Source organism: Schistocerca cancellata, chromosome 12, assembly GCF_023864275.1.
Source record: "Schistocerca cancellata isolate TAMUIC-IGC-003103 chromosome 12, iqSchCanc2.1, whole genome shotgun sequence".
Classification (NCBI taxonomy): Eukaryota; Metazoa; Arthropoda; class Insecta; order Orthoptera; family Acrididae; genus Schistocerca; species Schistocerca cancellata.
The window spans coordinates 20,389,280-20,414,140 of NC_064637.1; the positions used below are offsets into that span (position 1 = coordinate 20,389,280).

Genomic DNA, 24,861 nt, shown 5'->3' on the forward strand with positions numbered 1-24,861 from the left:
CATAAACTCAAATTCCTCTACAAAGATGGAAAGAGACATCCATGGTGGAACAGACTGCGCAAGCAGTAAAATCTTGACAAAGAGCATTCAAATCATCAAATAATAAATTGAAACAAAAGTGCCAAGCATTTCCAAGCAGCTTGAAAATTGAACCAAAAGACATTATGAGAAGTCATCTTCAGGCTTATAAAAAACAAGGATTCTTATATGAAACACTTAAAACAAATCTAAATGGATACCAGCCCCAAAAACTGTTTCATGAAAGACAGTGCACACTTGGCACATAACCAAGAAATAGATAATTTAAAAAACTTCCAAACTGCCCTAAACCCAAAGAAAGATTTCTATCAGAAATTCTAAAAACCAATTCAGATTCACAAGCATCAAATGAAGGGGAAATTGCTGAACAAGAGGTTAAAAATAAGCATTTGGTTAGGACAGAACCGTTGCATTAGTCCTACAAGCTCCCACAAAAATTTTAAAACAAAATTTACAGTGATCATGCAAAATATCTGACAGAAAACCATACAAACTGGAAAACTGCACTGATACATCCACTACATAAAAAAGAACCATAACCGATAATACCTTTAGACGGGCCTTCAGTTTGTGCCATTCAAAATTGTCTTAGTGTACACACATACACACAACAACAACCTGAATTCAAATTCGGTGAACATCAGGAAAATTCCAGACCAAACGGATCTTGTCTGAAACAAATTTTAGCTATGAAACTAATTCTCACATCAAAATATTTATAATAAGAAAGTATCTTTATAGATTTTAAGAAAGCTTATTAGAAAACGTAATCCGAAAGTGGCAAAAACTGAAATTACAGTTTAAAATTGATGAACCAATCAAATTCAAGAGTGATTCTCAACCCAAATATATATGTTAAACTATTCAGAGACAGCTTTCTGGCTAACAAGTGACATCCGTGACAAAAAAAATGCATATCAAAATACACAAAACTGAGGCACGACAATACAGCCACAAAACAAGTCTGTCTATATGGGACTGAAGGCACTGAAGAAATCCAATGTGAAAAACGAAAATAACATTTTTAGTTTGAAATCGCATTTAGGAATGAAAATACTGTACATAGAAATTGAACGGGCAGAAATTGCGCTTCAGGGTACTCTTCCTGGCACAAAAATCCAATGAGACCATTACAGTTTGATCCTATGAGCGCAAAAAGGAGCTATTCTGTAAGACAACGTAATACAAACAATAAGAAAAGGTAAAACTAAACCATAAAATGCCCCTAGTTGTACATGGCGTGGTCAAGTAGGTCCCAAACGTGATAATTATTATATTACATTAGGTTTTCGTTACAACAATGAAATGAAGTATTCAGCAGTAATCCAGCGAGAAAACGAAAAAATAGCACTATGGTTACAGGTGGCTGTCAGGAAAAGCGGATTTAATTGAATAGCTCAAACCTTCGCAATGTTTCGACTCTGTTGCCACTAGCTCACTGGATGTCACGCCGATTGCCTCTTTCAACTCTTGAACTCGCGCAGTCGCGCACTCTTTCAAACGTCACAGTGTACAATTCGATTATCGACACTTGTTGTCGATTACATCAAGGTCGATTAAAAGTTAACCGAAAAAATAGGCCTTTCAAAAATTGTAATACACCACCCTCGTTTTAAGTTAAATGAGGGAATTAATCGCGATTAAAGTTAACTGAGGTTGTAGACTCGTTTACCTTGAATTCATCGCAGTTGAAAGTGAAACGAGGTAAGCAAGTGCCCGCCGTATGAAGGTGGCAGCCCGTTTTGATGTTTTATGGGCCAGTTGTATAATCTTGGGCTGTTTTTTTTCCCTTTATTGTCTTGGGCTGTAAATCCGGGAAGCCTAACAGACACATCATTGTGGTCCAAAACCACTCGGAAGTGACGTCGAAATGACGTATACATAAACGCGCTGCACACTTGTCGACTGATCGAGATCTGTGGTCGAATCGAGTTAGCGGGAAAAGCGTCTGCTTTGTTCTTCACTGTCATACTGCCCGTGTATCTTGAGTGGTTGTGTTTTCGCTATCGAGCAAAATGTCTCAGGTGTATGAAAACATCTTTCGTGACGCTCTGAAAGATTTCAGAGGATGGCTTGATTTCAGGCTATTGTAATTCGTTGGAGGAGGTAATAATAATTTTATGTTAGAATTGGCTGGCAAAAATATGCGCCTTTAGAGACATTAGGAACTCTAGAAAATAACTTTTTTCTGCTGCCAGTTAAGATTTCATTTTAATAAATTTTATATGTCGCTTTCCGCGATCTGATTCCAATTTTTATGTGAGTTTTTTTATGTATTATGCAATTTTTTATTTGTTTTCGTTGTGAGGTTCTGCATTGTTACATTACCTTTACTGTAACATATACGCGTGGAATATTGTAATTAATGATCGCTGTTTAGGAAGTTAATGGCAACTTCGTTTCAAAATTCGCCGTTTCTGAGTTCGTCATCTATGTATTATAGTAAGAGAAACTGAACATTGCAGCAGCTCAAGCGCATACGTCGTCTCGAGTAAATGGCATAATTTAGAAGACACACACATGAAAATGGGACTCAGGGTCTGGGAACAGTCATGCAAAAGGAAAATAAAAAGCAGTATATTTGCAGCTAATGTCATTGCCAGAGCGTGGGCTCTGTATTCCACATAAAAGTATCCTGCATTTTCCCAGGAATTTTACATAGTTCTATCTAATTGCAGTATCAGCTCCAGTGCATAATTGCACAAATCCATTACTCCTGTTTTCTTTGTGCTGGCACTGAGCTGAATTTCATTGAGGTACTGAATTCAGAGATTAGCTAGAATACTGTCTATGCAGGGATATGGAGCTCTGTAATTCAAATGACTGTAAGATCCTTAGTTTCTCACCAAAGTTTCAGCAAGGTCAGTGACATCAGCTATGAAACAACTTTTTTCCTCAATAGCACTGTAATGAATGCCACTTTATGCAAATGTTGCAACATGACCATGTTTGGCCTCCGTACTGAATTCTGAGCAAAGGTGTATTGTTGATGGATGCTGAGTGAGAGCTTTTTGTTCAGGATACCATTGCTCAGTAATAACTGTCCGCTTAATTAATACATGTTACAATGTTTCAATTATTACCACTGCTTAGGTGGCTGCTTAAGTATGTGTGGATAATGTTGGAACTCTATTGGGATTGCTGGATTATATTTGTAGACAAAGTCTGTCAGGATCTAAAATTTTCTCTGCACCACACTGAAATTTTGATAACGTAAGCTGTTTTAGTCTTTAGAAATGCTCGTTGGTGAATATGGGTCCTCATAGGGTATAGAACATTGACACTTTGAAGCCCTCAAAGTTAAACTTCTCTCTTACAGGTGTTCTTTCACATCTACACTCTTTTCTTATTGCCCTGCTAGATTTTATTTTAATTTCTTCTATTGATCTGGCTTTTACTGGAGATGATGTTGATGGGAGTGAGTTATTAAGTCATTTATTTATTTTTGTTAGTTTTTCCTCTCACAACATAGTACTTGGGATGAGGCAAAATGTCTTCTGGAGATATTATCTCAGTTCTTCTGCTGGATAGACTTCTCGAGGAGGAGAAATGTTGAGGTCTGCATCTATAACCTTGTCAGGAATACCAATAGTAGAAATAGATGGCAAATTATTTTTAAGTTTGGAGTGTATCAGTCAAATAAGCCTTAAAAGTGATGTATTATTTCTGTTGGTGATAAGGAGGAATTCTGGCTAACCAGCCCAGATCGTGATTGATTTTGCTCTTTTGTCATTAGATAATTTCCTGTATCATACAATAACTTAAGTAAGACTTCAAGACAAGAAGTCGTAGCTTATGGCTTGTATGATGTGGGAGAGTATGCAAAATTATGCTGTTTTTTTCATATGATGATTATGCAGAATCATAAGTTGTGGTCTTTGAGGGGAGTGTGTTATGTACGTAATGGAAGTTTCATGAATTCTGTGAGCAATTCATCGTATCATGCTCTCTTTCCCAGGTCTTTGTCACAGATTTCAATCCCTTTGCAAATTAATGTGCCAAGATGCTTGCAGATTTTGTGATTAAGCTTAATGGATGTTGTATTGAAGTAATGTAGGCAGAGGTCTTCCACTTTTGTTAAGAGTTTGACAGCCGAAAACTGATATTTTTCAATTGTAGGAGAGAAATCTTTTTGTAATTTTTACAAAAACTTTTTCATGGATGTATTAACCAGTTTCAACTTTCATCAGTTGTACTGGATAGTTTTGATTGGTGATTGTCTTATTCTTAGTATATAAAACCTGGAATTCATAGTATGCATAATTATTATGCTTAATAAAGCTTTTGTTGACATAAGGCTAGGCGTGCTTGAAATGAGGTTAACTGAAGCACTGATCAGTTAACCCCAAAACTAGGTCATTAAACTTCATGTGCACTTGGAAAATATTTTTCATCATCATAATCACAACTGAAAGAACATTTTATGATCACAATTTTAACTGAAGTCAACAGTAACATAATTTGTGGTCAGTGAATAACAATGGAATAAAAGCAAAAGAGCAGACAAATGAACTCCCAATTTTGTTAACTCATCCATGGTTAATAACAACACTTACTTTAGCTGTCAAAAACATCAGATGTGATGAACGGCTGTGTACATTAAATAACTGAATTTTGTAAAGCCTAAAATTTCCCTCTTCATTCATGTTTCCCAGTTAACCTTCAGTGTAGTTACCCTCAGTTTATGCTACTGGTCACTTTATTCTCAGGTGGAAACACTTCTCAATCCGCTGAAAACTGTGGGGTTTTCATAATGTGTGAGAAGTAGTCGTTATAAAGAGCCATCTTCAGATGTTATGAAAAGTAAGTGAACTGCTGCATTAATTACTTTCTGTGGTTTACCATTTTAGTTCATATATGTATACTTGAAGGAAGAACTTAGTTTGCTGGAATTAGGGATAGTATATATACTTTAAATGGATATTTCTTTCTAAGCTGCACTAACAATTGATGGAATTGACTTTTTGTTATCGTTAATAGTTGTTGTGATATGCGAGGCAGAATTGTATTAATCATTTTCCTCTGTGTTGACTTGTTTGTCATTTATCCATTTTCACAGCCATACATTCAGTAATTTTTACACACTTGCATTTGATAATAGGCTGATTAAAATTATTAGTTGGTTTACAATTCCTGTTGGAGCTGGTTTCCTCCAGAGTGCTGAATGCGTCAGGTCCAAACAATCTCTGTTCGCCATTTCCTGACTGCCACAACAGCTGATCAATCCACTTCCATTTTCTTGTCTGACTTCCTTTCTTGATGTGTTTGAACGCCATGCAATCATTTGCTGCCTACAACCAGATTGGCCTTAAACATTTTAAGACAGTAGGCATAACTACGTATCCTTACAATATCTTTATGGTGCTAGAGCTAGCTTTAGCATCGTAACATAATGTGAAAGGCTGATCTGGTTGAAGGCAGCACATGATCGTTGGGACCAAATAATCTTACATTAGTGTAATGTAGAGTGGTGGCATAGTGCAACAGATAAGAAACATTCCTGATCCATATAAAGTTGTGGATTTGAGTTTTGACAGATTCTTTGATATTTTTTATACCAATATATTATCAAAATTACTTCATTATTTTTATTCAGTTAATAGGTTTGGATGCAGTTTTATTTCTAACACTCTGCTGTGTCATTTTTGACATTGTATTTACTTTTTAATTCCTTATATTTCTTCTTCATATCATTATTTCATTTGAAATCAGCTTGTCACCTATAACATGTAACTGAATAAAAACCAGGACTGCTCATCAGTTGGTAATTTGGCAGTCCATGCAGCTTGTGTGAGGACAGTTTCAGGTGCCATAATTAATTAAAGGAAGAAATTAGTTTGCTTTTAGCACTGAAATACAATTTTTTTCCCCTTGAGTTTGCTTATAGAGAATAGCTTCAGCTAGTTTCCTGCCACATGCTTAGTGTTGGGTGTTTCACCGTCAAGCCAGGCCAGGCAACAGCATTAGGTGTGAGGCTCTGCTGCGACTGCCCGTGGTCAGTGTATTAATTGTTGTGAACAAAGTATGATTAACAGTTCTTCTGTAGAATGCTGACAGCCATTTTCTAGGATATATTGCACATCATGTTGCGGTTAGGTTATCAAATGAGTTTAAATTCTGGGCTATAAAATGTCGTATCTGCCACAGTTATGCCATTGGTCACTCCAAAACCAGTTGCCAGCAGAGCATGTCATATTCATGTTATTTCATAATGGCCACTTCCAACACTGCACAGAGTTACATGTATACGTCTCCCATCCTTTTGTAACCCCACCTGTGCTCTGCCTCTACTGAGCTAAACCTACTTTTTTTAACACGAAAATTAAATTGAACAGCACTTGCTGAGTGACCTGCTCTGTTTGTTGCCTATAATACAGCAGCAGCCGGTGTGCTAACACTTCAGCAACAAGTGACAGATGCCAACTAACAAATAATTTTAATGAATCTATACTGCTGTGTTCATGTTGAAATAGTTTCTATGGTTTTCGATAATTGTGGTGTTGATATGTAAAACAGTAGTCAGCTCATTGAACCTATTGACAGGCATGTTTAGCTTTGTCTTCCTAGTTACATTTATTTTTTGTAATTCCACATTTATAGTAATTACATTTTTCTACATAAGTGTTCTTCACATCTCCTTTGTTTACAAAGAATATTAATTCCACATTTATTGGAACCACAATAAAGCACTTAAGTTGCCCAAAATCAGTATGGTATCCTCATTGCACATGGCAGTCAGTTCCATTTCTTTGCTAGATACAATAGGTGTGACATCCTGTAAAATTTTGCTCCAGTACTATGTAAAGTAGACAATCTGCTTCCATCAGTTTAGAACTTTGACAATACCTATCAAATGAATGAAATGTTTTCTCACATTGTATTTAGTTAATTAGCAATAACATATGTGAATTATTTAACAATAACAATGTTTGTGTTTTTGTCTGTGAGAAATATATTAACTGTTCCAGGTAAAACAAAGCATTTCTTCAAGCAAATGCAGGAACATGTCCCTATCCCCTTTTTTGGTTGTGCATTTGCAGTGGAGAGTGTGTGGTCAAGGCACTGTGTTTTGGGGCCGAAATACTATAAAAGTAAAGAGTCTAGTGTACCTGAGCACTTGGTAATATCATGCTGTGTTAAGATAGACTTACTTTCCATAAAACAAGTTCGTTACAGGGAAAGTTTATTAAATAAATTTTATAGTAGTTCTTTACCCTCTTTAGGAAGACCATGTGACTCCTCGTAAGAGATTGAGGATCATGGATACTGGAAAATCCAACTGCCCAACAACTTTAAATATGAAGTGTATAAGGGTGTATCCTGATTACAGTATGCACTCAGCAACTGAACACAGGGATACCAAGGCAAAAGTAAGTATCCAGTTTGGGTTCTGCTTGGAGAAAATTTTACATGATCAGTTGACAGTATACTTTAAAATCTATTGTTTTTAATGCTCTTAATTAAATAATTGATACATTTTTGTCTTACAGGTTCTTGCAAGTCTACAGAAAGATTTGGCATTGCCATGCCCGCCGAAGGGCTACCTACGTTATTATTTGACTGCTTCTCCAGCAAGTGCGCACACACACATGCTACTGAAAGTGTTGAAGCAAGTGGGTACATACATCCTTCACTTGTAAAGGAAATCAAAAACTTAGTAACTCAGTGGAATGACATCTCTCAAAGTCATTAAGTTGGCTCTAGATAGATTTGTTGAAATCAATTTCATTGGGACACACATACCAGGTCAAATGAATACTACCTTTTACCCCACAGAGAAAACTATTTACAGTCACATTTATCGGACCCTTTATAGTACGAATAAAGTATTGTTTGACGAGACTAGACTGCAGAATCAGGTTGATGAGTGGCACAAAGACTCGAGCAATCACATGATTTATTATAGGCATTGTATGGAAGCCAATGGAGAAGTGAAACCATTACTTTTTTGCTATCAGAGCAGTTGGCAGAGAGATCTTTTGAAGAAGTATGGGGGTAGTTGTTTGTTAGATGCAACATACAAAACATCATATGATATTCCTTTATTTTTTATAGCTGTGAAGAGTAATGTGGGCTATTTGGTTGTCGGTTTTTTTCATTCAGATTGAAAATGCAAGATCCATTCATGAAGCACTAGACATTTTCAAGGACTGGAACAAGGATTGGAATCCCCTCTATTGGGTTACCGATTTCTCGGAGTCGGAGATAAATGCAATTGAGCAAGCATTCCCTCAGACAAAAGTTTACTTGTGCCTTTTCCATCCAAAACAGGCATGGGGAAGATGGTTGAAAAAAAGGATAATCTACGTGTACCAAATGACATGAAGAGATTTCTGGACATGTGGCAAGAAATTTCAGAATCATCAACAGAGAGAGAATTTAGAGATCACGTAGAAGAGTTGCAAACGCACGAGGTTTCTCGGAGAAACGAGCGTGCGTGGCCATACTTTCAACAGCAGTGGCTAACGGTATGTGAAAGATGGGTGAAAGCGTATGAGGACAAGGGCAGATTTGCAACCATTGACACTACAAATGGAGTTGAAGCCATGAACAAGGTTGTAAAACATTTTTTCCTTAAACACAATTCAGACAGGACTTTAACTGGGGTTACTAAGGTTATAATAAACCAGTTTCTTCCAAGCCTAATTAGAAAGTACTGTCTGCAGAATTCTGCCATCAAAGCTTATAACAAAGATGTTCCACTGTTTTTGCATAAAAAACAAACAAGTTTGTGAAACATGTCATGCAGCGATATGAATCAGCGAAAGTTGAGTTAACTGCAAAATCAGTGAGTGGGAGATTGGATGGTTCATTTTGTGTGGAGAGTGCAAAGTCCAAAAAGTGTAGTTATGTTGTAAACTTTGATATACCAGATTGCACATGTGTAGATTTTCGGAGATATAAATACCCATGCAAGCACTTCTGTGCAATCTTTATTTTTTACCCAGAGTGGGGTTTTGATAAAATGCCAGAAAGTTATGAGACTAGTCCATTAATCTGTCTTGATGAAATGTATGGTGTGGGCTTTAGAAGTGGCTCTTTAGTAATTTCATGCGAAGGTAGTAGTACTGATGAAGCAGCTGAGGAGGCTGTCAAGGCAGCAAATACAGATGGTCTTGTTCAAACCCAGAATATTTCTTCGCAGCAGTTTGAAGCGAGGGAGCTGTGTAAACAGATTTATAATCTCACATACAACTGCAGCAACAGCGAAACATTACAAAAAGTACTTGAATCACTGAGCAACTGTGTGCAAGATTTGCAATTAGCAAATCCTGAAGTTGGTGGTCTCCCATTAGTAGTGCCATCAACTTCCAAACAATAGTGAAGAACGATGCCAAAAGCCTTAAGAGATCTGTCTTAAACACATTATAACTTTCCATTTGAAGGGTAAGAAATGATGGTTTATTTGGATTTTAGATAGCTCTTTGTCTATGTAAAATACGAATAAGCTCCGTCATTTCTGATCCTCGAGATGGAATGCTATGAGGTCTTTATGTTGGTCTCTGCTTTTAAACTTTGTTGCACATTTGAATTTCGAAGTAGCAATAGATAAAATATTATAAAAAGGATAGTTGCTACATTTGTGTGTGTGTGTGTTTGTGAGTGAGTGTGCGCGCGCGCGCGCTTTTGAAAAGGCCCTTGTTGCCCGAAAGATAAGTCCGACAGTCTTTTTGTTGTGCCTTTCTGTGACTCGGCATCTTCACTATTTGGTGAGCAGCAACAACTATCCTTTTCATAATATTGTTACATTCCATCCTGGATTTTTCGTTGTTCACCAGAAAAAAGATTTTTCTGAGGAATTAAACTAGATGATAGTGTAGAACTTGCAAACTTTTTAAAATATGAAGTAAAAGATTTTAACTTTAAATTAGTTTAATTCAAATATGGGACAATGTTGAGAATTGAAAAGGTGGAAAAAATAAATAAGATATATCTTAGTGGCATTGAGATGTCGTATGACTGATGGAGAAAAGATTTTGCATTTCTTTTTCCAAGTAAGAATGCACTTGCTCTCACTTGCTTCAATACATGTCTAGTGATTCACGTGAAACAGAGAAAAAGATAAAGACTGCCCTGTTAATGAACATGTGAGATTGCCCAGTATCACTCTGACAGAAGAGTGTGCTGTTTCCTTGATATGGTATCTGGTCATCAATGTCATTGGGACCAAATGAAGTAAGGATTGACTTTTTTTATTTGCTTTGGAAGCTTAATGTGTATCAGTTACCTACATATTGCATATCTACCACCTTGGTTCTAATGTTCTTAATAACTTTGCAGAGTTACTGCAGAGACCACACAGAAGCAATTACTGTTACTGGAATACCAGTAATGTTTATTAAATTCAGTTATAAAGTAGTTCTGGGCATTGCAGCTGGTGAGTAATGTCATTGGGCACCAAAAGAAGTGAGTACAAAATTTTGGAATTGTGCCTTGAAAACATGTGTATCAGTTGTCTTCATGTTGCATAACTCAATTAATTGTTGTTAATTTATTTGTTAGGTTCAGTTACGATGGATTTGTGGCCTTCAGTCCGTGGGAAAATTCACACCAGATTGAATCAAGACTGTTATATTCCAAGGATATCGAAGATTGATAGTATTCCTGAAGGAAAACAATCCATGTAGTATTTCACGTGTGTATCAAACTGCCATTTGTTGTGGCACATAAATGTTTGCAACTTGATTGTAATTTTTGACAGGTTTCTCAACAATCCAAGAATTTCTTGTAATGAGAAGTAGACATTGTTGCTTGGGTAAAGGAAATACAAATCACGGTCAATACAACTACCTTATTAACTTTCCACAGATAAATATTTTTCACTACTGCTACTTAAAAATTCAAATGTGTGACAGTTTGCTTACAGAACTTGGCATAAAGATCTCCCTTATTTGTATTTTTTAGATAGCTCTTATTGTTTGATCCTTCAAATGGAATGCTATGACCTCCATGTGATCTATTCCTTAGTAGTTAATTATCCATTAAGGCACAAATATATGAACATTACAATGAGAGGGGTCTTTATGCCAGGCCCTGTAAAAGTAATGGCATCTTACTTAATATTATTGTTGGGAATTTGATGGCACAGCTGTGGGGAGACCACAAATTTCAGGGTTTGCTAACTGCAAATCTGGCACACAGTTGCTGAGTGATTCAAGTACTTTTCATAATGTTTCACTGTTGATACAGTTGTATGTGAGATTATAAACTTGTTTGAACAACACCTTCACTTCAAATTGCTGCAAAGAAATGGTTAAGGTATCAGTGTGATGCTCTGTGTGTTTCCTCAACTTTGTCCTCATTGCTACTATCTTCATGTGAAATTACTGCAGACACACTTCTGAAACCAAACCTGTACATCTCGTGGAGACAGATTAATGGGCTATTCCTGCAGCCTTCTGGTATTTTATCAAAACCCCACTCTGGATAGAAAATAAAGATCGCACAGAAATGCTTGCATGGGTATTTATATATCTTAAAATCTTCACATGTGCAGTTTGGTAGAGTAAAGCTTACAACATAATTACAGTCTTTGAACATTGTACTCTCCATACAAAACATTGTCCAACTTCACATTCACTAATCTTGCAGTTAACTCAACTTTCCCTGGTTCATATCACTGCATGACATGTTTCACAAACTTGCTTTTTTTAAAAAAAATGAAAAAACAGTGGAACATGTCTGTTATGATTTGATGGCAGAATTCTGCAGACAGTACTTTCTAATTAGGCTTGGAAGAAATTGATTTCTTATATCCCTAGTAGCCCCATTGAAGGTCCCATCTGTGTTCCATTTTAGGAAAAAAAAAATGTTTACAATCTTGTTCATGGCTTCAACTCCACTTGTAATGTCAATGGTATCAAAATTGCCCTTGTCCTCATAAGCTTCCACTCACTTTTCATGTACCAGTAGCCGCTGCTGTTAAACGTACGGTGATGCATATTCGTTTCTCTGAGAAGCCTCACTATCTCTTTTGTATGATCTGTAAATTCTCTGTTGGTGATTCTAAAATTTCTTGCCACATGCCCAGAAATCTCTTCATGTCATTTGGTATATATTCAGCCATCTTCCTCAAACCTGTTTCAGACTGAAAAGGCACAAGTACACTTTTGTCTGAGGAAATGCTAGATCAGTTGCATTTATCTCAGACTATAAGAAATCAGTAACCCAGTAGATGGGATTCCAATCCTTGAAAATGGCTAGTGCTTCATGAATGGATCTCGCATTTTCAACTTGAATGAAAAAGAAAACCAAATAACCTGCATTACTCTTTACAGCTATAAAAAAATAAAGGCATATCATGTGTTGTTGTTTTGTATGTTGCATATAACAACTATCCCTGTACTTCTTCAAAAGATCTCTTTGCTAACAGCTCTGATAGAAAAAAGTTATGGTTTCACTCCTCCATTGGCACCTATACCATGTTTGTAATAAATCATGTGATTGCTTTATTCCTTGTGCCACTTGTCAGCATGATTCTGCAATCTAGTCTCATCAAACAATGCTTTATTTGTACATTACAAGGTCCAATATGTGTGAATATAATTTCTTTCAGTGGGGTAAAATGTAGTATTCATTAGACCTGATATGTGTGTCCCAGTGAAATTATCAATAAATGTATCTAGAGCCAAATTATTGGCTGTATGATGTCATTCCATCGTGCACCTGAATTTGTATTTCCTTTACAAGCTATTGTTAGCATGTGTGTGTGCTGATTTGCTGGAGAAGCATAGAGATAGTCTTTCAGCTATCTTTGAGACATTTAAAGGAGGTGCTTTAGAAATGAGTGTCCTGATTGATATGAAAAACAGTTTTCACATTTTCTGTAAAAACTGTAAACAGTTCCTCAGTTGGTGATTGTGGAAGAGATTGCCATAGCCACAGTATTGATCCACTGTCAGGTGGTAAACCTAGGATTTCCTTCCAGTATGAGCCAAGTGAAGTAAAACTGTGGTTGGAGAAATGTTTTATATTCTTAAACTGAGTATTTGCAACCCATTATGTTGGATTGCAGTTCATGTGTCAACACTTAAAAATGTTTAGTTCTTCACTGATGACACGTGATACAATTTCAATTTTTAAGGCTATTCTGTGTCAAGTTAAATTTTGAATTATCCATTTAAGCTTATTTTTTTGCTGTGTGGCAGATGGATTTATGTTCATGTAATATTTTTAATGTTGATTGTGGTAAGGTGTAATCATATGTAAATGCCCAATAAAATAGATTGATATTTATATTTTTTGTTTCTGTATAATAATTCTGTAGCTTGGTGACCTGAGTTGTGTGTGTGTGTGTGTGTGTGTGTGTGTGTGTGTGTAAGATATTATCATTTCATGGGAAATGTGGCAATAACAGATCAGAAATTGTGTGCAGAATATACCTAATTATCAACACCTGTAAGCGGCTAAAGGTCTGGGATTTCATTATAATTTCATTCTTAGAGAGCTGCAAGATCACAGAGCTGTACAGATACCAGCTTCATATAAATTAGTAAGGTTTTTACTGACTATTATTCACCAAAGCCGACAAAACAGGCTGCGTTTAGTAGTAGTAGTAGTAGTAGTAGTAGTAGTAGTAGTAGTACTACATAATGGTGATACTTCAGTACAACTTTGAACCCTTTAAGTGGTTTAGTATATTCTTCAAGGTATGTTTCACATGCATCTAAGAAACTTTTGCCTTGAATGTCATGTGATTTTGCACTCTGCTGCCAAGTTTTCCTTTTAGATTTATTAAATTTCTTAAAGAGGCTTCTGTTACAAACACTAGCAATCCACATAGGTAACATGTGTGACTGATATTCCTTATGTATCAGTTTCACTCTGTTGTTGCTGGTAACTGTTATGATGGAAGAGTTGATTTGTGCCACATTAAGGAAGGTTAAGAAAAAAGTCATTTACAAACTCGTGAAAAGGAGGCAGGGTTCCCCAAAAGTATAAAGGTTGCCATAAGCAGTCACTTTTGTTGGATTAAGTTATTTCCATATCCTTTCTGGATATTTAAGCCAGCTGCATCCTATTGTAGAGATAGACTAACCAAAAACCTTAGTGTTATATGAACAGAGCAGAAAAAACTTTATTAAATGCACAAAGGACTGGTAACTACTTACATGTATGGACCACTTTCCAAAAAATACACTGTGTCAAGGCATTCAGATTGTACATATTCTTCCTGAATATTTTTATTGTAGCAGGAAGAATGGGGATTGTTTAACTTACCTTTAACCTAAGGTACATTAGATTGTGTATAAAATTCATCAAAAGAGTAAAGTTGGAATACGGGCTCTTACTTCAACTGTTTACTATAACGAGAGAAATTAGAGTACAATATTATAAGAGACAGATGAAGACTAGGTGGGAGATAGACTAAGAGAATAATTTCACATGGTGATGAAAGACCTGCACCCAAACAAGGCACCTGGAGTAGACATTCCCTCACATTTGTGGAGATCCTTCAGACAGCCAAGTCGAACTATTCCATGTGGTATGCAAGATAAGAGACAAGTGAAAAACATTCACGATTCAGAAGGAAGTAATAATTCCTATTCCAAGAAAACCAGGCACTGAAAGTTGGAAATATTACAGAACTATCAGTGTGGCAAGTCATGGTTGTAGTTTGACACAAATTAAGTAAGGAATAGTGGACGAACTGGTAGGTGCCAACTGACCTCAGGAAACATTACTTTGGTATCTGGGAAAAAGTAGCAACACATGAGGCAGTATTGGTCCTACGAAAAATCTTACAAGAGGATATAGAGAAAGCTTTTGACACTGTTGGCTGGACTATACACTAGGAAATTCTGAAGGTAGCAAGGATAAAATACAAAGACTAAAATTTGCACGCTGATGTAACAGTAATGTGTAAAGACATGAAAAGTGTGCAGTTCTTGGGAAGGGAGTGAGACCGGGAGTGAAGTATTGTAGAAGGTGAAACCACGACTTGCAGGCGTATGTTTAAAGGGGTGTTGTTCCTGTTGCAGAGGAATTAATTTAGTGTACAATCCTTACTGTGATCTGTATTACCAATGTTTTGAGGGGAATGGAAATATTAAAGTAATGGTATACAAATTCAACAAAGGTTTTTAACTAATCAGTATCATCTTCAAGCTCTGATTCAACATGCATTTAAAATGCTTGGCTGTATATCATGGCACTGTCTGTAGCTCTTGCCAGTTCATTACACACAATTCGAAGATTCAACAGTGGAACGAAAGACCTGACATAAAAGTAGCGTTCATTGAGTGATTGGATATGACAATTGTTCTATCCTGACAATATTTTACATATAAATTATAGCCATACGAGTTGCTTATCAATTGAATTGGGTGTACACAGGTATGATTAACATAATAAACCCATAATAAATATCACTGGTATCTTTAAGTTCTCATCTTAGCAACTGAAACGGCTACACATCTATGCTGATAACTGAAGCCATGTTTAACATCCTCAGATGTATTTTACTACATTAGATTCAGTTCTCATTCTATAGACCCAAAAATGAGATGGGTTTCTTGGATACGGAATATGTCAAAGAACAACATAAAAAACAAAGACCATCTGAATATAACGCTTCCCTGATCACATGTCAGGATACTTTAAAGGTATGTGAATACATAACAGATAAACTGGGACTGCCAACGTTTACAGAATTAATACACTCAGAATGAAACCGTTATGCACTTTTAACAAATTTATCACACACACAACACCTAATCTTAACTGTTGTAAAACCAAATCTAAGACATTTTTACTTAAGCTGGTCTAACAGTCCCTGTTAAGATATTCATTTATAGAAGAGCTGCCTGCCTAAAAATCTTTCAAACTCTGTTTAAACTGTGCTGTTTCTGAAACAAACTTTTTAATGGTAGCTGGCAATTTATTGAAAATGTGTGTTCCCGTAAACTGGACTCCTCTTTGGACCAAGGTAAGCAATTTTAGGTCTTATTGTTGCTAGTATTTTACTATGTGCTGAGCTATTGTCTGGAAATAAACATGTTATTTGGAACCAATTTCTTTAAGGGATAAATATACTGAAGCATTGGTTAGAATATCCACTTCCTTGCTCAGATTTGTACATGATTATATGGAATTTACAACACAATTGAGTCTTATTACATACTTCTGCAGTCTAAAAACTTTTGCTCGGTTTGACGAGGTACTTCAAAATACGAAAGCAAATGAAGTAAGCAAGTTTTTTTTTTCTATCTCCTACATCTGACATCATTCCCATTGCAAATACAAACTTGTTTAGGTGCTTCAGCAATTTTGTGGCACACACCCTTCCTAACTGAATTTATTACTGAGTTGTAACCCGAGAAATTTAACACTGTCAACTGCTTCTATCTGCATGTCTTCGTACATTATACACATCCTGGAAACAAATTTCTTACAGGTTCTTATCTGCATATAGTGGGTCTTTCCAAAGTTTAATGACAGTAAATTACTTCTAAACCATTTATTGTCAGTGAAAATTTGATTAGTAGCAATTTCTAAATCTGTACTTGACTTGCTATTTGTTGCAATGTTTGTGTCATGTGCCAACAAAACAAACTTAGCATCTGGCAATTTAACAGATGAGGTCATTACTGTAGACAGGAATAAACAACAGATTCAGGATGGAATCTTGAGGTGCACCACATGTAATTACTTCCCAATCAGACGAAGACTATTTGCTTACTCTGCATGTATTTGCAGTGACACCCTTGTTTCCTTTTAGTTAGGTCAGACTCTAACCATTTTGCAGCACTGCCAGTGACATCACAATATTCTAATTCTCTTGAGAGAAAGCTGTGATTCATAGTCAAGGGCTTTTGACAGGTCACAGAGAATGCCAGTAGCCTCTAACTTGTTTTCTTATGAATTATTCCCACAGTATGTGCAAATACCCTTCTCTATATCAGTAAGCATAAGGAACCCAAACTGTGACTTGGATGATATACTGTTTGCAGTCGGATGCTTAAGAAGATGCTTAGACACAACCTTTTCAAATATTTTTGAAGACGCCAGCAAAAGTGAAAATGATCAATAATTTGATAGTATCTCTTTAATGCTCTTCTTGTACAGAGGCTTAACTTAGGCATATTTTAGACAGTCTGGAAATGTTCCACTGATAAGAGATTGATTACACAAATAATTTGAGGTACAACTCAACTCACATGAATACACTTTGAAAAACTTCACTAGAATACTTTAAGGATTTTATGATGGATGCTGCTACTTAGGGAGAAGTGAGTGTCATTTCCAGTTTACTGGTTATTTGTAGGGAGTGGTCTCAGATGTTCAATTGCACTGTTAACTGAACCTGATAACTTGAAGCTGTCAGTAACAGATACAAAGTACTGTACCTATTTAAGAAGTTTGCAACACTACATGCATTTGTTACCAATGTCTCATTTACTTTAATTTGAAGTGTTACTGGAATTTTCAAAATTCAGAACCTGTATGTATCACAGCATCAACAACAAGTTTAAATAACACATGGCTTTATCTCAATAGGAAGTCAGACTGCTACTTAATTTACAGATGGCAGCAGAAATGATTTTCTTTCACTGTTACCTGTAAGGCAAACAGTAGCCTGTCTTCCTAATCACAGTTAATGTAACATAGCTGTTACTGTAGTCTCTTTAAATTTGGTCATTTTATCAGACTGTAGTGTATAAAATTATCTTATTATTTACAGAATACCAGATGCATTAGCATTAGTAAAACAAGTGTTTTCTGGTGACGATTTCTTAATCAAAACTGTGTAGCACAATAAATACCTTACATCTCTCGGTATTTGAACATCTGAATCAAATCTACAGTTACTCTGCATTATGTGGTGCAAAATGTAGATGTATGCTCTCACAGTAAGAATGGTTACAAGAATGCTTTATGGAAAGCTTCATAGCGTTCTGTTTGTAAATTTTTAGTAAAATTTTCCAAAACTGAAGTCACAGCCATATGAGAAGAAAGTCCACATGACCCGGATTCATATACAAAATGAAATATTTCATTCAGCTATGAAGTGTGCATAGTTAAATTGCCAGGAAAGTGGAAATAATGTGAAAGGTTTAAGACAACACTCTTTGTAACACAGCCTGTCATTTATTCTTTCTTGCTGAGTGAGCTATGCACCCCATAGCAAATTGCCTTGTTTCTTATGCAGTGAAGTTATTTACCCATTCTTCTTAAATCATATATAGTTTGTGTGACACTGCATGGCACAACACACAAGTATTCTTACTAATTTAACTGTGGTATAATGAACACAGGAAGTAGTTTTTTAAAGAATTTTGTTGCCCTTGGAGGTTTCTTTCATGATCCTTTAATGCCGCTTTTGCATGATCAAAATTCATTTGTATGATCATAGAAACTATTATTAATATAAAAGATTAGCTGTCCTATGTATAGCCAAACAACTACCCCTTAAATGTATAACAAAGCCTGCTTCTTCTGAAAAGTTGTTTTCACAATTAACTGAGAAGACGGCAAAAGGCATTAACTTCCTGTGAGGCAAAATTTAGAAAACATATCTATTTTTTTAACACAGGTAACAGCTCTTGGTAAACCAATATTTCATTATGACTGCACTGGAATCTTACGTATCCCAGGAAGTGACAATTTATAGCCTTATCACGACACTATTCTTGACAGTTTGTTTTTTCCCCCAGTATGAGCTGCGTACTCGATAACAAAAGCTATTTCTCGTAAGCAATGGCAATGTTTAGTTTCTCTCAACGGTTATACATGATGGTTTATGGAATGTGTAACGGAAATACTGCATTTATTATTTAGGTGTATAACATTTTATGCTACCTATTTGGCCCTCGACAGAATAAGCAGATCAATCACAGCATGGTCAAGAAACAGGTAAAATCCGATAAGCTGAGAATCCGTACGATTTATTTACTTCTCCGTAATTTATAAATACATTTCCATTTCTCCGCTACTGTGTACGTGCGATAATAGCCACATTTCTTTCACATTACGGTCACATATCAGCGGATCACACTCGTTTCAGGACGATTCAGCAGACACGCACCGACGTTTTAACATACACTCCAGTGTGGTCCGAAAACTTTCACCTAACTCGACTCGACCACGGATCTCGATACTCGACAAGTGTGCAGCGCGTTGCGTATACGTAATTTTGACGTCACTTCCGACTGTTTTTGGACCACAATGATGTGTCTGTTAGGCTTCCCTGTAAATCCACGAGGCATTATACGTAGCTATTTCAACTGGCACCGATATCTCATTGGTTGGCGGTAAGAGCCAATGAGACGTAGCTGCTTGTAGGTAGATCTTTGAACGCTTCGTATGATTTTCGCGGGACCTCTGTCACCATATGAATGCTGATTGTGTCTGTTAGGCTTCCCATTTCGAATGACTGATCGGAAGTAATATGTTTTCAGTCCGCGCGAATTTGGATATTACAGCTGCTTCGTAAGTTTGAAAGATAATTGCATAGCGTTGGTTTGTGATTGTGTATTTTGTTGGGTTGTACGTGTTTTGTAAGAGAGGCTCGTGATACGTAATTGCAGTCAAGAGGGAATGAGCTAACGCCTTTTAAGTGTATTGTTGGGTAAATAGCTCCGGTTTTTAGTTTGGGAACAAGTGAAGGATTAGGGGTTTTTGGATATGTATGCCTATTAATGCGTTCGAACCAAAAACTTCGTATTGGACCGCAGTATGAATATACGGATATTTGCTAGAATGTAAATATAACTGCGGAAAGCGCCCTATATTAAAGACTGGGTCACGACACATTCTTTGCAGTCTCATGTGTAAATTAAACCAGTTTTATTAGGATTCCTTGAAAACTTTAGAATTTGTGCATACGGTGTATATTTGAATGCAAATAAACGATACTAAACGAGAACCTGCGGTGTTCACGTGTGGAATGACAGATACTCAAATGAAACATGGTGACAAAAATAATATTGCAATTTTAAAACCCCACAGAAAGTAAAATGCTTTTAGTAACTCCACTGCATTATTTGAGTATTATAATTATGCACAACACTGGTAGATTATTCTAAATTCGTTTTATACTGGTAATGTTTTGGTGATCATATTTGATCTAAAATTTTACATATTCAAGGACGTGGGGGACAATGATATTAATCACATTACAGCTTCAGCCCTTCGTTTCTGATTTCAGTGATCATCAGCTTGAAAACGTTCCATCCGATTTGTTTCAACTGTCAATAAAATTCACTTATTTTATCAAAAATTTTAATTTTGCGTGGAAAAATTGTTTTGTGTGTGTAGACTGTAGCGACTTGTTAGGTGTCACTTAATACCTTGGATTCTATTTGCTCCAGTCGGAAATCTCAGCAAAATATGCGAACTGTCTGTTGAAATGCACCACAGCTAAACGTCAGTTCACTTGCCGTTTTTGTACAGTGCTATGTACACAATTAACGTGCAATTCTAGCCAGTTTAATTTTGCATTTCTGCCAAACTTACGAGCAAAACACGATGTAGAACGAAAACGAGTTGCTAAGCCGAAATGAGTTTATTAAATGCCGAAATTCAGATATCCTTGATATGCAAACTGCCCAATAACATCTCCCGGTGGCATATACACACAAATAACAACTCAAAATTCCACAGAAGACGCTTCACAAATAATACGTAAACCACTTATAGTACAATAAAAAGAGTCTTTTATTTAGTTGCATTAGACGAATCATATCCCAAGAACCTTAAAATGACTTACTGGTGCCATAAACATACCTTAGGATCATACAGTAAGTTAAACCCTGTGTGTGAAATTCCTTGGCATTTAGCTAGATAGCAAAATTAGTCAAAACAGATTAAATAACAAAGCTCAGATCACTGTTTTTGTACCTACCTAATTTCTGACTGTTCACTTGAAGACAGAGTGCTGGCTTATTTACATAGTTTCAGCCACTTTTACCCTAAACAGTTATCCTTTAACGCAGTGCAGCTACAAAAACGAATTAAGTATTCGTTCAGTTATTTACTACATTGTGTAGATCCCATCAAGAACCAACTTTGTGGATGCTGGAGTGAGACATTGTGTACATTAACAGAAGATAAGCAAATAATAGAAAAATATCTATGACATATTAACAATAAATTAGTGCAAACAGTGAAAATCCAGGTTGAAATGTAACGATATTGTGAAAAGGATAGTTCTTAATCACTATACAGCAGAGGTTCCAAGTCACAGATAGGCACAACAAAAAGAAAACAAGCTTTTGGCCAACAAAGCCTTTGTCAAAAAAAGACACATGAACACAACCACAGTCCCTCACAGCTGAAGCCAGTAGTCTGACTTCAGCTGTCAGAGACAAAGTCCTTGTTGGCCAGAAGCTCATTTTGGGACAGTCTTTTTGTTGTGCTTATCTGTAACTCAACATCTCCGCTATATGGTGAGTTGTAACTAACCTTTTCACAATACTGTTACAATAAATTAGTGCCATTAACACTTAACTACTGAATGGAAAACTGTGCCCAGTAGCTGAGAAAAGCACCGATCACGCAGGGTAGCAGAATGATCCACCAAACTACTGTTCAGTAGCCTTGACACCCTTTTGTTGTAGAATCTTGGAACATATTGTGAGCTCAAATGTAATGAGAGATCTCAAACAGAATGACACACTCCATGCCAACCAGCATGAACTCCAAAAACATCATACTTGTGAAACCCAGCTCACACTTTCCTTACATGACGTCCTGAAAGCCATAGATCGAGGCAGTCAGGGAGATGCAGTATTTTTTTATTTACAGAAAGTATTTCACTGAATACAACACCTGTGCGTATTATCAGAACTATGATTGTGTGGAATATTGAGAGAAATTTGTGAATGGGTAGTGGATTTCTTTACCTTGGATGGAGAGTCCTTGATGCAGAAGTAATTTCAGATGAGCTCCAGGGAAGTGTGTGGGGATCTTTGCTGTTGATCTTGTGTATTAATGATCTTGCAGACAATATTAATAGCAACCTCAGAGTCTTTTCAGATGATGCTGTTACCTATAATGAAGTACTGTCTGAAAATAATTAAATACAAATATTCAGTCATATCTTGATAAGGTTTCAAAGTGATGCAAAGATTAGCAACTTGCTTGAAGTCTTCAGAAAAGTAAAATTGTCCACTTTCACAAAATGAAAGAACCATGATATCAAACGGTCTCAGTTGGAATCTGTCAACTTGACATTTACTTGGCTGCAGACCAACTCTTTGTAGGAATGTGTAATGGATCACTTTGGTTCAGCTGTAGGCAAAGCTGGTGGCAGACTGTGGTTCGCTGATGGAATATTAGGGAGATGTGGCCAGTCTACAAGAGCGATTCCTTAAAAATCACTCATCTGACCTATGCGAGACTATTGCTCAAGTTAGTGTGATGCATGCAAAATAGGACTAATGGGGGACATTGAACATATTCAGAAGAGGACAGCATGAATGGTCAGAGGTTTGTTCGACTTCTCAGTGTGTCACAGAGATACCGAAGAAACTGAACTGGCAGACACTTGAAGATATATGTAGATTGTCTCTAGAAAACTTACTACAAAATTTCAAGAACCAGCTCTAAATGATGGGTCTAGGAATATACAGCATCTCCTGTAGGGATTGTGAGGGTAAGATTAGAGTAATTACAGTCTGCACAGACACATTTCAACAGAATTTTTTTCTGCATCTCTATATGTAAGTGGAATGGGAAGGAGCCCTAATAAAATGATGGGTGCAGTGGGACATTCCCTACCATGCTGTTCAGTGGTTTGCAGAGTATGCTTGTAAGTAGCAGCTAAATCAAACCAAGTAAGGAATAAAGCTGCTACTTTGAAAAACATTTTATCAAACAGCTTTTATACACAACATAATATTTCAACAATGGAAAATCTAGGATGGAAAAATTAGAGTATCATGAAAAGGATGGATTGCTGGTGTTGAGTTGTAGACAGACAAACAATTAGACTGGTTTCTTTTTTAAGAGAAAATGGTTTCCTACATGTGTAAATATTCACCCATGGTTGCAGTTGTCATGAAGCCTCACAACACGCTGCTACTTGCCATATAGCTAACATACCTTTTATATCTTTGAGTCTAGATATTCAGTTAATTTGTAGAAAGAATGACTAATGAGAGAGTTTTTAAGTTTTCTTCTGAACTGGTTGTGATTACCCATTTTTTGCTTTGTCTGATGGGAAGTAGAATACTTTTGCACCAGGTAGAATACATTTGCATGGGGGGGAGGAGGAGAAAAAACAGTTCAGCTTCAATTTATTTTTGTCAGCAACATTGTAAATATATTAAGAAGTAAATGCAAGAATTTAGGTTTTTAAAAAGGCATCTGCAAGATGAGCAGTTTTCTACTTAACATGCCATTCTTACTGGTCACTTCTTCTGGTCATTTCTTTAGGTACACACTCCAGAAGATAATTCCAGAAGGCAATGAGGAGTGAAAACATGTGAAACAAACCACCACAATGAGAGATGCTCCTAGCAAAACATGCAGAACTGACCATTTAGATTTGTTTATCAATATGTTGTCTCCAGTTTAACTTGTTTTCCAACAGGACTCCAAGGCATTTCACACAGGGAATTGAATGAAGGAAAAAAGTTCTAAATTTTATAAACTCCCTCTTGATTGTCAAGTCTTAAGGAGTCCAGTTAGAAGCCCAAAGCCACTGAACTTGAAGTGCCTTAGCAAATGATGTTTTGAAACTGACAGATCTAGGCTAGTTATCTGTTTGGCCCCAACAATACGGGAATATTAAGATGATAGTTGTTCTTACATGTAAGGGGAATAGATAGGCACCAGGTATTTATTGAATCACACTGATATGGAGGCTCTTTGTTGATAGATTCCTCTTTCATTGAAGAGGCATTCATCCATGGTAAGGTATACTGTGTAGATGTAGTCATTACCAAATCAGTTGGCATAAAATAATGCATTGTCCATCTTATGGCTGGCTGTTCCAGAATGAACAACATAAAAGGAAACCATTTTGGAGGTTGACGATCACATGATCATCTTCCCTTCCCACTTCTCAAAGGATATCTACTATTCTATGTTGATTACATTATAGCTATGTCTAGTTGGCTCATTGTCATATTCTCAGGCAAGGGGACCCATCGTATTGCCATTGTGAAGCCCCTTGTTGGTGCCCCACATTATGCTAGTGCCCCCAACTTCACTGCCCTGTGATGAACACTGGTGCTTCACAATTCTGGTCTCGGTAGGTGATGTCCAAGCTGTGGACATGGTTTTTAAACTTTAGAGAGAGTTTTTGTATTCATTTAAAGCGTGTCACCATGGTCTCATCTTATTTTTCCCCATTCTGTGATGCGAGCATTCTGCCACTATTCTGCAATGAATAAAGAGCTGTTATCAGATGAGGAAGTAGACATTCAGCTACAAACTAGGTGCATGAGAGGAGGAGGGGAGGTGGAGCAGTTGTGACTCTGGCTGCTTCAGATCGCCTACCTCTCCTATTTCATTGCAGTTCCTTACTTTTTGATGTTTATTTTCCTCCTCCTGTTTTTCACCTGGCTCCCTGTCTCAGGTGACGCCACAAAGATAAAGAGTAAATTGGCAGTCTCTACTTTCCTTCTTCCAGAAAGTTTTTGGCGTAGATTATTAAAGAAATTAATGGGAGGTGATGACCTCAATGTTTAGTCCCTTTCAAACTCCTCAAAAATTCGACAATACTATGGGAAGGATAGATTGCTACTCACCATATAAAAGAGATGTCGAATGGCAGACGTGCGACAAAAAGACTGCTGCACATGTGAACTTGCAGCCAAAAGGCCTTCATTTAATCTAGCTAACATACGTGCAACTAACACACAAGTGACCACT

At 36.6% G+C, this 24,861-nt stretch overlaps 1 protein-coding gene and 1 long non-coding RNA gene across 4 annotated transcripts in view; one reads left to right on the plus strand and one right to left on the minus strand.

Annotated features, from left to right (window-relative positions):
• The window catches only part of LOC126109578 (disks large homolog 5-like), a 721,341-nt gene that overhangs the window by 107,488 nt on the left and 588,992 nt on the right, over nt 1–24,861 (minus strand). The window lies entirely within an intron of this gene.
• On the plus strand, nt 1,990–13,249 carry LOC126109585 (uncharacterized). Of its 2 annotated transcripts, XR_007523691.1 has the most exons (6): nt 1,990–2,145; nt 7,008–7,159; nt 7,263–7,409; nt 7,530–10,215; nt 10,321–10,446; nt 10,543–13,249. It is a non-coding gene; the product is annotated as an uncharacterized LOC126109585 (long non-coding RNA). The 2 variants fall into 2 exon arrangements; XR_007523690.1 differs by having other exon boundaries at nt 7,008–7,409.